Source organism: Lissotriton vulgaris, chromosome 10, assembly GCF_964263255.1.
Source record: "Lissotriton vulgaris chromosome 10, aLisVul1.2, whole genome shotgun sequence".
NCBI lineage: Eukaryota > Metazoa > Chordata > Amphibia > Caudata > Salamandridae > Lissotriton > Lissotriton vulgaris.
Window position 1 is genome coordinate 512,115,977 of NC_141698.1, and position 11,612 is coordinate 512,127,588.

At 44.6% G+C, this 11,612-nt stretch overlaps 1 long non-coding RNA gene across 1 annotated transcript; it reads left to right on the forward strand.

The window, feature by feature from the left end:
• Window positions 1-1,664: 1,664 nt before the first annotated feature.
• LOC147685470 (uncharacterized) lies at window positions 1,665-4,527 on the forward strand. The gene is made up of 3 exons (XR_015300624.1): window positions 1,665-1,742; window positions 3,331-3,474; window positions 4,438-4,527. It is a non-coding gene; the product is annotated as an uncharacterized LOC147685470 (long non-coding RNA).
• Window positions 4,528-11,612: the final 7,085 nt, after the last annotated feature.

Sequence of the window (11,612 nt, forward strand, 5' to 3'; positions counted from 1 at the left end):
TTTTGTCTTGAACTTTTCTTCTCCCCTCCACCCAGAACCATGGTCAAGGGCGCCAGCAGCAGCGGCGGCTCAAAGGGCAAGGCGCCAGTGCCCCAAAAAACCCGGCTGCCTTGCGGCAGAATGCGCCCCCTAGGGGTGAGGCCCCGCCAACTTTTTGGGGAGGAGGAGGTGGCTGCCCTGGTGTTTTTTATCCAGCGCTACCTCCCCTTGATGTTGGCAGCAGGTGGCAGGCCCGGCTCCGGCTACCACCATATTGAGGAGCGTCTCCGGCGGTGGGTGAAGGTGCGCCGGGCAGTCTTCCGCTGCTCCGGTATCCGGCGTACCCACCATCAGCTGACCCACCGTTGGGCAGACATTTTGGACCGGGAGCATGACCAGTTGGACCTGCTTGGCGTCGAGGTCGTGGGTCTTGGTGAGTGGCTACCCAAAAAAAAAAGTGTGTGTATAATATATATCTCTATAGTAGTATAAGTATTGTTATTGTATCTTTGTAAATCTTGGCTGAATAAGTAACGCGATGACTGTTGCTCCTAGTTACATTTCCGATGTATTCCGTTATTATATCTACTGTAATTGTATGACACTGGTCTGTGCTGCGCTTCTTCATCTTCACTGACTCTTGCGTGTTCAATTTGGCGCTAGCTGTTGCTGTTTATTGGTGTGAGATTTTCTTTATTGTAGAGAACTGAAGTTAGTTAATGCTTAATATAGTCTTGTCCCCTTCCTTTGTCCGTCAGTGAAATAGCCGTTGATGGATAATTGTACGTGTTTGCAATGCATATTGTATCATTTTTCTTTTCACAGCCTTCTCTTCTGCATGAATCCTCCTCTGGCAATGAATGCCAAAGTTACTTTGTTCTTCTTACCTCAGCCAGGGCCGGATTTAGGCATGTTCAAGCTGTGCAACTGCACAGGGCCACCCAACGCCAGGGGCCACCCCACCAATATATATCCTTAATGTAATAATCCTCAGAGGATGGATACATATTTGCGTGGCGGCCCCTGGCAGGGATTTGGTGCCTCCGGCTCTGTTCCACTTCCAAACACCCTGACTCCCCCCTTTTCACTGGCCTCCGTGCTCCGCCCCGACCTCCTCTTCCGGGCCCCCCACCTACGCTCCCTGGCCAGGAGTCCAGAACCACCATGAGCCTAGAGCCGCCCCTGCCTCAGCCCTCCATAGAACTGATGTAGTTTGTTTATTGAGTGGGTAGGGCAGCAGTAGCATTCAGTCAGTATCAAAACAAAATATGATGCCATGAACGTACAATTTCGTGTTAGTAAGTATGCACAAAGTTAAGCATGTCTCCTCCTTGTGATCTATGCATTTTGCTGGCAAAAAATGAAAAAGAAATGGCTACTTACAGATAATTGATTGATTACCCCATTCTTGAATCGGTGGTGTTGTTCAGGTCTTACTGCCTCTGTGTTACTTAGTAATCTGCAATCAGAATGTTTATGGAACATTTGATTTGTTTTCTCCAAGTATATACACTAGTCAGTGAATCATGCAAGGCAGTAGTCATTTGGTAGACCAATGTTTGTTTCTTTTAATGTTGTAGCAGTGGTTTTTGAAATGCTGTCTATGTTTCACAGCACTCAATGTTTTCCTCTTTCTTTATTATTATTTCTTGCATGAACCACAGAACCCAGGGGCAAGCAGAAGACTGGGACCGAGTCGGCGGGTGAACGCGAAGAACCACAGGCACAGAGCTCCTCTACTGAGGATCCTGCTGCTGTCCCCAGTAAGTCCAACAGTGTTTTCTTTTGGAACAATGATATTTCCATAACTTTCTAACGGAGCTTTTTTTCCAACCGATTAATGACATTTCACCTAACTAAATTTTGACAAATGCTTGTTTGGTTTTATGTTTTAAAAATTTTGGGTATTACTATATGTCCCTGCCTTTCTGTTCCTTGAAAGAGCCTCTCCTATGACTCTCTGTGCTACTACTAGACTGTCTGTAGGTAAGCTTGCCCTGTTGCCCACTCTTTAGTTAAGGTATTAATCTTTTCAAAACATCTGTGATAGAATAGCGGAAGGCACAGGGTCCACTCCTGTCTTATGCTTTTTCCTCTGTAATGTCTCTTCTTTGCCAATTGACACCAACCAAGTAGGCATCCAGATGTTGGTCTACTATTTTGTAAGCGTTAGTAATGAATACCACTACTACTCTTGCGGGTATTCTTCTATGCAGTCACATACATAACTATGTATGCACCACAAAATTGGATGTTGTTGGTGATAGGCAGGTTGGACCTTACTTACTTACAGTCTTACACCTCAGTCACAGAACTCAGAGGAACCCACAATTCAATGAACGACAACCTATATGGGCTCAGTCATTGGTCAATTATTCAATTACCCCTTTCCAGAACCCCAATATGAAGATGCCAAATGCTTTTATTACACAATCCATAACCTAAGTAACCCCCTTTTGCTCACTCTCTCGTGTAAGTCTACAAGACAACAGACACTGAAAATATACTTCCGAGTCAATGTGGTACTTCAAAACCTTTATTTTGTTAGAAGTAACTAAGTAAGTAACATCAATGTTTTTAAGTTGTTCCGTGAAATACGTCAAGGCCAGGGCCACAAGATATAATCCAGAGTTAAAAAAGGCTGAATAAAAAGTAATCTACATTTGTACAGCTACCAGTGCACGATAGGGAAATGTGGGAAATGTCGGAGACCCCTCACCATTGAACGTATACTGGTTGCATATGCCTCTTTTTGGTAAGCTCTGGAAATCTTTGCTTCGTAGAAGGAAATCTTCTCATCTGCCGAAAGATAATGACAAAAGTGGTGCACGTTAGACAGTATGAAAACATTTCATACATTTATTCAACGTTTTTAGCTGTCATGCTAAAAAAAAGGTGTAACCTGAGGCTGTAAGCAAACTCGATTCCACAATCCACATTCAAAAAATAAATACGGGCCTTTCTATTTTCCAAACTCTTCAGGTGTATGCTTTGAACTATCATGTGGCCTCAAAGGCGTCTTCTCGTACTGCGCAACAAGCTGTGAGGTAGCATGCGCAAAACTGTAGACATGTCATTGATGTACAAACTGGTTAGGTTACATGGTTCAGTCTAACTTTCCAAGGACTAGAGTAGCAGTATAGATGAGATGAGCTTGGGTACCATACCATACCAAATAAATGCTAATATGTGTAGTGTGTTACTTACTCTGCTGTACTAGGCAATGTGGACTACTACTGATTACGTTGTACTTAACTGTTTTGCAGAACTCCATTCTTGGTGAACAAGTACAATGGGGGCTGTGCATCCATCTAAAAAGGTGTACTTAATTACTTATTTTTATTTGTGCAGAACCAGTACCATCCACCAGTGCCGACGGGGGCAGCGGCGCTGCGACTGCGTCAGCAGAGGCGATCCCGGAGGGGAATGGAGGACCAGAGGCACCTACAGCAGCACCGGCAGCACCGGGGGAGGAGCCAACAACGGTGGGCGATGGTAAGTTACATTCAATAGTGATCCGCATTACTTGGTGGGTGGGGAAAACTTCCTCACTGTACTCTGATATTTATAATGAACTTGAAGTTCTACTGGACAATATATGACGCCACCTTTGTCATTACCAAGCTTAGCAAAAGCATTACCACCGGCGAGAATTGATAAAATAAGTTATACAGGCCTCTTCTATGTGACTACAACTCAGCTGTGAAAGGTTGGTGGCAGACTAAAAAAGTCTTATCCACAACATTACATGACCGCGATGGATTAACAGGAGATTGATTTTAAGTATGATGAAAGGAGCAAGGAAAAAGCACCAATCATATCATATAGAAGGATACTTTGGAATCAGCAATGCAGGTGTTTGAGAGCAGTTGGATGCGTGGGTTGTTGTGGAAGCATAGAAAGGGGAAAACACAGCTGCCTGCGTGGGTGGGAGACACATCCAATATCGGTGGTTAGTGGATAGTGGATACTAGTGTCGGCAGCAGTGTTTTGGTTAAACCCAAAGGAAAGGGAAGGAGGGGACGACTGGATGCATTCCGGGTCGTTGCTGGCGAAACACAAACCACCTAACGTTTGTTGCGCGATATAAAGAATGATAGTCTCTAGAGTAGACATTTACTAGTACTAGCTGGCCACTGTTAATTAATGTTAGTTTGAGACTGTCACTTTTCCCGGAAGCACAGAGTATATGATATAAAAAAAAAAGACAGGTGTTCGTATGTGACCGTTGAAGTACACCCATGCTATGTTACTAGGGCAGGCATAATGCCGTGCCAAAAAGTCAGACAAATGAAGTATATAAGGCGTAGAATGTTCAAGATAGATAAAACAACATTTAGGTACTCAGCTTGCTTGCTATTGCTACTGTACTGTGCCGCCCACTATGTGTTGGATACATTTTGTGTTCTTGATTTGCAGGGATTTTTGATTACAACAATTCTGTCTCTTTCTTTATAGTTACTCCTTCTAAACCAACGAGGAAGGAGCTGGCAGTCCGGGCCCGTCAGCGGAAACTGCAGGCCATCGTTGAGGCCTACCGCCGGCTGGTGGCTCAGGCCGAGGAGGAGGAGGAGGAGGCGGCGGTAGCAGCTGCTGCCTCTTCAAATGCCCCGGCCCCCAAGCCTGCAGGAGTACGTCGGCGTGGTCAGGCAGCCGCCCGCCGCCAGATTTTCCCCGCATCGTCCACCCCCCCACAACAACATGGCTGCCAATGTAGGTGCCGCCAGTTCCAGAGAAAAATTCTCCTCCGGGTAGCCAGGCTGGAGGCTCAAAGCAGTCAGACAAAAAGACAAATAGAGGAGTGTGTAAAGATCCTGGTGGATCAACACTTAAAAGCCCGCCGGCTATGAGATGGACCCTGTTTGCCCCTTTTTCAATCCTTTTGTTGGTGGGTGGGAATTGGGAGTTGGGTTTTTACTTTTTTTTTACATTACATTGAGCGTGGGAATTTGGTTGGGGTTAGGGGAGGCGGGTAGGGACAGCTGTGGTGTAGGATTTATATATATTTTATTTTTGTATCATCTTTAGTTATATATTAGATTATGTTCCAAATAAACGAGAAACAAAGTTATGTTCAAAAGAAAACATTTGAAGTTCATTTGCGTTTCTTGGGGGGTTGGAGGGGGGAGTGTTTCACCAAATAATGTACGTTGTGCAACCTCGCAAGGTTTAATTTGGCCATGCAGGTCGGCGGACAGTGCTTTTTAATAATAAAATATATTGCCCACATCTTTAACATGCAAACAGATAGATGCGGTAAACCCTCACCGAGTTATATTTGTAGTATTAGAAGAACGACCAGTCTGTCTTGCGTTATACCTCACTGCAAACTTATCTTACCTGTGATTGCTGATGAGATGATGATGATTTATGATGAAGTGTGGCACTGCAAGGGCTGCATTTGATTTCCAAGACAATGGTGAAGAATCTGTGGTTCAGAATCAGAACTTCTGTGATAGTAGTAGTAGACAGACCCTGCCAGTAGCATTTAGAGACAAAAAGAAAGAGGCAGTCATTTGCGTGACAGACAATGTGGGGGTAGTATAAGTAAGTACAGTACATTGCATGGGTGACCCAATATTTCAACTGCTAAACTGAAACAAAACAATGGTTTTGGGGACTGGAAACTAAGTGCAAGAGAAGATAAGAAGTTCAACTGTACTTGTAGTACTCACGGCAACGTCAAACTTTTCTAAATCATAATGCTTTAAACTTTAAACCCAAAAAATTACGCCAATTCATTAGATGCATTCGTTGTTTGATGTTAATGGTAAATTATTTGGCGTTATACACAGAGCTTGAGTTGGGAAGCCGCAGAAGATCCTGGCCATGCCTTGTTGACATTTCACTATTGTTGCTTTCACCACATCTGCCCAGCAAGCACGTGATCAAATTGTTGGTGTATATTTAATGTAAGAAACATCACACCTCAATGTAACCACGCAGCCCGGGGTAAGAGGGTTAGGGTTTGTTTAATGGATGGGTACGGGGGTTTTGGGAAAGGTTTGAGAAAAAAAAACAGTACGCATGGAGATTGGAGACAACAAAAGCAAAACAATGAAGACGATGATTTATGATGTTGATCCGCTAGCCAATGATTGTAAGCAATGAACGTAAGAAAAGGACACGCTGAATATCATTCTTGGTTTCCCGCAATCCAATTGCTTGATGATGAGGATTTGTGGTAAGGGTGAGAGTTGATGCTCATACTATAAAGCAGTGGGTGAAAGACGTCCAGCCTGAAAAAGAAAAGGCAAATACAAAAGAATGTGAATGACCTAAACAAATTGTAATACAGTGAAGATAAAAAAAATAATACCAGAGGAGTAGTCGTATGAGAGGACTTTCAGACTGAGGCGGCTTGGATACAATTTGTATAAGTCTACTAGTTGCATATCATTTTTAATCTAGAAGTACAAAAAAAGACAGGAGCCAGCACACAACAACAGGCCCACGACGACACAGGTTTGCCCGTTATACAAACTGCATTTCCCTAAAAATTTCACAGAGCCACAGAAAGGTGAATGAAATTGAAAAAGCAACCTAGCATTTACAAAATTAATCAACAAAATCAATGCGTCATTCTCAGTCATCAATCATACCACTATTGTACTCTACCACAGCACAGTGCACAAACATGTAGTAGCCTGGGTCTACTGTGCTGTGCCTCTTATTTGTATTTATTTATTACCTTGTATTCCACTCCAAGAAACATCGTGCATCAATCAGCTCAGATCCAACTGCCTGACAGCAAAGATATGGTGGTCACCATCATTATCATCAGCAACTCAGTCTGTAGTGAGTGACTACGATAAATTAAGTCCTGACTGCATCTGTAGTAGTAGGAACACAAGTGCGTAAATAATTTCTATTATTAGTAAATAACATGGAAAAATTGGCTATCACGTGAGTCTGAACTGAAGTTACTAGTATACTTCAACTCCATGCACATTTGCTCAGAGTCAGCAAAAAAATACATCCAATGCAATGCATGGCATCATTCATTTTTTAATATACCTGTTTTGCTCTTCTCTTTCACTGTCAGATGATTGATCACAGATGCTACCGAGCCTTTGTAATGCGAGTCACAACAAGTTGACTTCAGTTGTGGATGCCTGCTCAAGTTTCTTTTGACACAGAAGAGTCGTCTCTGAATGGCTGCAGACAGAGGTGGTAGCCTTAAGAGTAAGACTCAGCAAGGCAGTTATTATGAGTTGCAGATTTCAAATGAAATAGAGGATGGCTGTAGTCATGTACGGTTCACTTGTTATGGAGGGACTGTTAGAGGCTACATTATTGTTAATGTACTATACTCCATCTACAACATCAAATGTATGGCTGCCAAGATGGAATTGTATTGACTTGAGTGGGAGTCAAGAAGATGGAGCAAGACTCAGAGGAGTGCAGTCAACATGAAACATAAATGCACAGGCGTGCAACTCCAGGAGGTAAATAAAAAAGATACAGCGAAAATAAATGCACAGGTGTGCAACTCCAGTAGGTACATTAAAGAATGAGTGGTGGGGATGGATTTGGTTGAGCTTTTTATTTTAAGATTAGCAGTTTTGCACCAGAAAGTCATTTTTAATAAGAAAATAAATAACACAAATAAAAGAAGGGAAAAAGTAACAATTTAAAAGCCTATTGGTCAGGGAAGAGGTGCTCGTCCTCAAACTCTGTGGGTCCGGACAGCAGTAGGTCATGTAACCCAGCAGTGATGAATTCTTCGGGCTCGCTTTCTTCATCCTGCTCTGATTCACGTACAGTATAGTCTGGTGGTATGAAGTGTTGATTCATTTTTATCATTGTCAGCCTCTCGACGCTTTTGGGGGAGAGACTGGTCCTTTTCGATGTCACAATGGCGCCAGCAGCACTGAAAACCCGCTCAGAGGCGACACTGGCTACAGGACAAGCCAAATACTTTATCGCCAGCCTGCTCAGCACTGGCCACTGTCTCCTTCTTTCATACCAATAGACCAATGGGCTTTGCTCCATGAACACCTCTGTTGTGTCATCCAGATAGGCCTGAACCATCCGCTCAGTGTTCATTGGTGCTCGGCTTTGCTGCTCCTCTTTCCCCTTTGCAACAGCAACGGACTTACCCATCCCCTTCTGTAGAAAAAAAGCAGTTATGCTTTTGGTTGTGTCTGCTGAATCAGATCGTGTAGGTGCTGCTTTTGGTACTGTTGGTGCCTGCTGGGAAGCGGACGCACTGCTCTCATGCTCTGATGAACTTGCCTCAGGAGGATGGCCTGGAGTACTTTGACTGTCCTGGGCTGGCACTGGCAGGCCTTTAAGTAACAGCCGTTCAGTTTCTAAATCATTAGCTTCCACAGCTATGGAACTTTTGTAATTGGCAATATCCCCATCTGAAAAAGGAATGACTGCGCTACTGCTGACAAACAATTTGTACCGTGGATCCAAGATTGTTGCAGTTATGTAATTTGGATCTGACACAATCATTTTAAGCCTTGCATTTCCAGATAAGCGGTTGGCTAAGGCCTTGGCCAAGGTACATGCATCAACTTTTTCTTCGTCACCTTCGTATGTTTCACAGACCTCCTTCAGCTGTTGCTCGAGCATGTACAACAATGGGATGGCTTGGCCCATAGTACAGTCCTCCCTGCTAACTGCACGTGTGAACACCTCAAAAGGTTGTAGCATCTCTGTCAAGCATTTAATGATGTCCCACTGCCACATCTCAACGGTCAGGGTTTTAAGATTAACAGTAGGATCCACTAATCTTCTTGACATTACATAAGCATTCAGTGGTATGTACTGCTCAAAGAGACGCTCAAGCATGAAATAAGTAGAGTTCCAACGTGTTGGGACCTCCTGGATCAGTGCTTTGACTGGCAAATTATGCTCCCGCTGAATGACGCGTAGCAGCTTCCGCGCTTTGAAAGAATGGTTAAAATGCGTGCATATTCTTCTGCAGATGGTCAGTATGTTGCTGACTTGTTGTTCATGTTTCAGAAAGTCTTGCACGACTAAGTTAATGCAGTGTGCCAAACAGGGTACCCTGAAATACTGTCCATCTTTCATTGCCCTCACTACATTACTGCCATTGTCGGTGGCAACAAAACCAATCTTAAGGCCTCTTGGTTTCAGCCATTCAAAGACCTTGCTGTTAAAGTCAGACAAAATGTTGTCAGCAGTATGATTTTTCTCCATACCAAACATGGCTACAGTTGCATGTTTGCGAGTGTCATTGAAAATCCCAGCAACGTCAAGAAGGCCTGAAGTTAACTTGTCTTTCACACCTGCAAAAGAGATCCAGTGTGCGGTGATGCACATGTAATCTGCTGTGGCTTCGCGACTGCTCCACATGTCGGTTGTCAGGTGGATACAATGGACAACACTCTGTTGTAAGGCTTTCCCAATCAATCCCAGCACATCGTGGTGTAGTGCTGGAATAGCAACTCTTGCAAAATAGTAGCGACTGGGAACGTCCCATTTTGGGGCGAGTGTTGACACTAATTGCCGAAATCCCACTGCCTCAACAAATGAAAATGGGAGAAGGTCGAGTGCCAACATTTTTGCAAGTTTCGCATTGTACAAACGTGCTGTTGGGTGGTTCCGCTCGTACTTTCCCTCCTGCCTAAACATGCCAGTAATGGTAAGCTGCTTGGTAATTCTTTCTGTTCTGCTAGACGGACCACCTTTCAACGCAGACTTTTCACTCCTTGTCCTTGGTGTCTCCGGCTGACTCTGGTGCCACTGAGAAGTTGCTGATGCTGAGGATTTGGACTGCGCCACTCCAGTGCTGGCGACAGGGCTCATTTGTGTACCACTCCCAGATAGAAGGTCATCGTCTCCCTCTTCTTCCATGAGTGGACCTTGTAGTACTGTATCCTCCCCACCAACACCAGTGCTTACATCTTTTAAGCTTGCAAGGTGGTTCTCCCATTGAATTGCGTGTGTTTTTTTCATATGGGTCGTTGGACCTCCAGTACCATAGTTTGTACCAATCTTACCACGACTAACATTGGTATGACAAATGGTGCATATAGCAATGTTCTCCTGATGTGGGTGAACCGTAAAAAAATCCCAGACTGGGGAGCTAAACTTTTGTCTCCTGCCATAGGAAGAGGAGGACCCACTTCCAATGCCGGATGAACTGGAGCCTTTTTGTTGAATTTCCCTATGTGACAGTTCAGTACTAGTACTGCCACTACCTCCTTCTGTTGAGGTGGCGCTTGCCGGGCCTTCGCTGATGCAAAAATGGGAGCTGGTGTTACTTTGGGTGCTGAGTGTGTAGGAGTTACACGTGCTACCTGCTCATCACTAATCGCAGCCCTTCTGGATAGGGTGAAAATGCTGGTCTCTACATCCTCTGCACCAGGAATAACGCTTGTGATGATGACATTGTCAGTGTCAGACCCGTCTTTATCACCATCAGTATCCTGCTCACCTACATCGAACTCCGGAAGTTCAAGCCTTGACGGATCCTTCCTTTTTCCCAGCCTTGTCTTAGGATGTCTCTCCTTTGAATGCTCAGTTCTTCGTCGTGGATGCCATTCCTTATCAAGGTCATCTGAAGGGATGCTATGCGAAGAACTCGATGCACTGCCACTAACCCTCCTTTCCTTTCGTAAATTTAAAGACAGTAGATCACCTCCAGAAGTGGCTTCCTCTTCTTCTTGCTCGGAATGAGGCTCTACTTCCTGAACTGCCCCGACATCGGGAGGAACAACTTCCACTATTGCGTGCGGAGACGGTGGTTGTTGTTCTTGAGGAAGTACTATAGCGTGCTGTGGTTCTTCAACAACTACTATTGTGGGATTTGGTTGTTGTTGTTGAACAACTATTGCGGGCGGTGGTTGTGGTTTTTCAACAACTATTGCGGGAAGTGGTTGTGGTTGTTGAACATCTACTGCTGGCGGCGGTTGTTGAGCACTTTCATCTTGCGTGGATTGTGTGCTACTTTGAGACAGCGATAAGTTAAGTTCAGGCTCAGTATCACTGCTTTGTAACACTAGGCTGGCTACCTCTTCGACCCTCATGTGCTTGGCCCTGGGTTGGTGGCTTGCCCCCGCTAATGCTGATGTGCTGGCTCCAGCTTGCACCACGGACACCGCTGCTGCAGGCGTACGTTTTGGGGGCCCAAAAAAGGTTTGGGGGTCCATACCAGCCTTAAGTGACACTTCCTTCTTCTGTACCTTCTTCTCAGCAACATTCTTGGTGGTGGAGGACATGGTACCTGCTCTCTTAGGGCCCATCTTCTTCTGATGTCAGCACACAGCAGCACTCAGTAGCACAAATTGCAGAGATGTGTGGTCAGATGAGTCACACACCACACGTGGCGTACAATTGAAGGACGTCCGTCTGGCAGTTGAACGGGCGATGGATGAAAACAACCAGCACCTCCTCAGTCTTTTTCTGTGCACCTACAAGCAAAGAAGACAGAACACGTCAGTCAAACAAGCAGTAAGCCAACACATGAACAATTGAAAGACACACAGGCCAATGTATAAAACACAAAAAAGAAGACTAATACTACCAGCACCACAGCTCCCAGCCACATGAAGTCCAGAAAGAACCAATAATAAAGTCAAGCAGGCCTATCATATACCAATATGGACAGAAAAAGGAGGATGCCTGCTACACATGAGTCATGACAGGTTAATGCA